General features: G+C 39.1%; 1 protein-coding gene across 1 annotated transcript in view; it reads right to left on the bottom strand.

The window, feature by feature from the left end:
- Dock3 (dedicator of cytokinesis 3) overlaps window positions 1-2,919 on the bottom strand; it is a 480,991-nt gene that overhangs the window by 185,057 nt on the left and 293,015 nt on the right. The window lies entirely within an intron of this gene.

Raw genomic sequence — 2,919 nt, 5'->3', positions numbered from 1 at the left:
ACATCTTGTAATAAACCTGACCAAAGACATTAAAGACCTCTACAACGAAAATTTTAAGTCTTTAAAGAAAGAGATTGAGGAAGACCTCAGAAGATGGAAGGACCTCCCATGCTCATGGATTAGAAGAACTAATATTGTGAAAATGACCATCCTACCAAAAGCCATTTATTGATTCAATGCAATGCCAATCAAAATCTCCCTGACATTCTTCACAGAATTGGAAAAAAAAATCCTAAGATTCATATGGAAGCACAAAAGACCTTGGCTAGCCAAAGCAGCCCTGAGCACTAAGAGCTATGCTGGGGGGATTAGTATACCAGATTTTAAACTGTATTACAGAGCTTTAGTCATAAAAACAACATGGTACTGGTACAAAAATAGACCCATGGATCAATGGAACAAAACTGAAGACCTAAATATGAGTACCTGTAATTTCAGCCACCTGATATTTGACAAAGGGGTCAAGAACACTCATTGGAGGAAAGACAGCATGTGCAGCAAATAGTGCTGGCAAAACTGGATCTCCACCTGTAGAAGAATGAAACTAAACGATTTTACCTTGCACAAAAATCATTTCCAAATGAATCAAAGACCTCGATGTAAAGCCTGAAACTCTGAAACTGTTAGAAGAACACACTGGCAATAACCTACAAGGTATAGGTATAGGAAAGGATTTTGTAAACCGGACATCAATTGCTCAGGAAACAAAGTCAAGAATCAACAAATGGGACCTCATTAAACTAAAAAGCTTCTATACATCAAAAGAAGCAACTAAGGAAGTGAAGAGAAAACCACAGAGTGGGAAAAAATCTCCACCAGCAACACATCTGACAGAGGTTTAATATCCAGAATAAACGAACTCAAAAAACAAAGAATCAAGAAAGGAACTAACCCAATTAAAAGATGGGGTAAGGAGGTGAACAGAGTTCTTTAAAGAAGAAATAAAGATGGTTATGAAGCATCTTAAAAGGTGTTCAGCATCATTAGTAATTAGGGAAATGCAAATTAAAACCAATTTAAGATTTCATCTTATCTCAGTCAGACTAGTTAAGATCAAGAGAAAAAATGATACCAAATGTTGGAGAAGATGTGGGGAAAGGGGAACACTCATACACTGCTGGTGGGATTGCAAACTTGTTCAACCCCTATGGAAAGCCCTGTGGAGAAATCTTTAAAAACTACAAATGAACCTACCATTTGACCCAGTTATACCGCTCTTTGGCATATACCCAAAGAACTCATCCTATTGCAGAGGCACTTGTACATCCATGTTTGTTGTTGCTCTTTTCACAATAGCTAAGAAGCAACCTAAGTGTCCCTCAACTGACGAGTGGATAATGAAAATGTAGCTCATTTATATGATGGAGTTTTACTCAGTAGTAAAGAAAGATGAAATCATGAAATTTGAAGGTAAATGAATGGAACTAGAAACTGTTATACTAAGTGAAGTAACACAGACTCGGAAAAAACAAAAAATAATAAACGATGTATGTTCTCACTCATATGTGGATCCTAGCACCAATCCTTATAAGTGAGTATGTATCCAGACATAACAACAGGAACCAGGATAATGAAAAGGAACCAAGGAGGTAAAGGAAAAGAAAGAATGTGAAAGAGAAGAATAGTAGGAAACGGGCGTTAATAAGGGAGATATGGATAAAAATGGGGTTATTTTAAGGGGAAGGGGAAAGGGAAGGGAGGGTTAAACAAGGAACCTTGGGAATAAAGGGAAAGAAGGAGCTCAAGAGAAGTGTGACCATAGGAGAAGGGCATTATTAAGGGAGAAATGGGAAAACGGGGGCACTTTAAATGGGGAAACCATGGTGGAAGGGTTAGACAAGGCGAGAGATAAATAATGTCTAGATAGTTTTAAAAAAACCAGATGGAACCATATTAATAGAACAACCTACTAACAAATTATACATACAACTAGATCAAAGAATATAATACATGTCTAGGCAAGGTTTATCTGAGAACATTTGTTCTTTTCCCAAGCTTTATCCACATGGCACATGGTAACTAAAAGTACCAGACTGGTAGCACTAAACTCATTGGATGTTTAACAGCCATACTTTGAGGCCTATACTAATTTGGTCAGAGGCATACAAAGGACAGTTTTTGCTCCTTGCCCTCCTAGGTCTACTAAGTTCCAGTGGACTATAAGCATCTCTCAAAATGTCCTGTAACTGTGGTGACTCACCTGTCCTCTTGATCAAGGAGGCTATGGAGACCCCACCAGATGGACTTGAACCAGTGTCCAATCTACAAAGAGGAGGGTCAACACAGAGCAAACATTTCCTCCATGCTTCCAAGCAAAGCCAGCCATGGTCGAGTAGGACCTTTGTCTCATCTTCACATAGATGGAACTGGTAACAGAAAGGAGCTAGGGTCTCCTCCCAAGCCCATGTGCCCCCTGAGGAACAGATCCTCAAACAACCTTAAGAGTGAAAATATCAGTTTATCTGGGCCAACTGTATGGTCTTAAACACCCAAAAGGAAAGTATAACCAAAGATTAAAGGGATCAATATAATTCCTTAAGAGTCCAGGTATATAGCTAAAGGCTACATAACAAGAACCAATGCCAGACAATATTTTTTTAAAATTTATTATCTATATGTGTATGTGTATATTTCCTGCATGTAGGTAAGTGCACCTGTGTTGTGCAATGCCTCTGGAGGACAGAAGAGGCTGTTGGATCCCCTAGAACTGGAGTTACAGACAGTTATTAGCTGCCATGTGGGTGCTGGGATTCAAACCCAGGTCTTCTGCAAGAACAATCAGTGTTCTTAACTGCTGAGCCATCTCTCCAGCCCCCCAGTATTGTTGTTTTTGAGTTTTTGGCCATAGCTCCAGAGACTCCCAGACAGTAACCCAGTATAGAACTGGGAAAATGAACAGCAGACCTCATTCTTTATATA

This window comes from Nannospalax galili, unplaced genomic scaffold (assembly GCF_000622305.1).
Source record: "Nannospalax galili isolate Female #2095 unplaced genomic scaffold, S.galili_v1.0 scaffold851, whole genome shotgun sequence".
NCBI classification, from domain to species: domain Eukaryota; kingdom Metazoa; phylum Chordata; class Mammalia; order Rodentia; family Spalacidae; genus Nannospalax; species Nannospalax galili.
The sequence above is the reverse complement of the archived record's forward strand: the minus strand, read 5'-3'. Positions and strand labels throughout refer to the sequence as shown.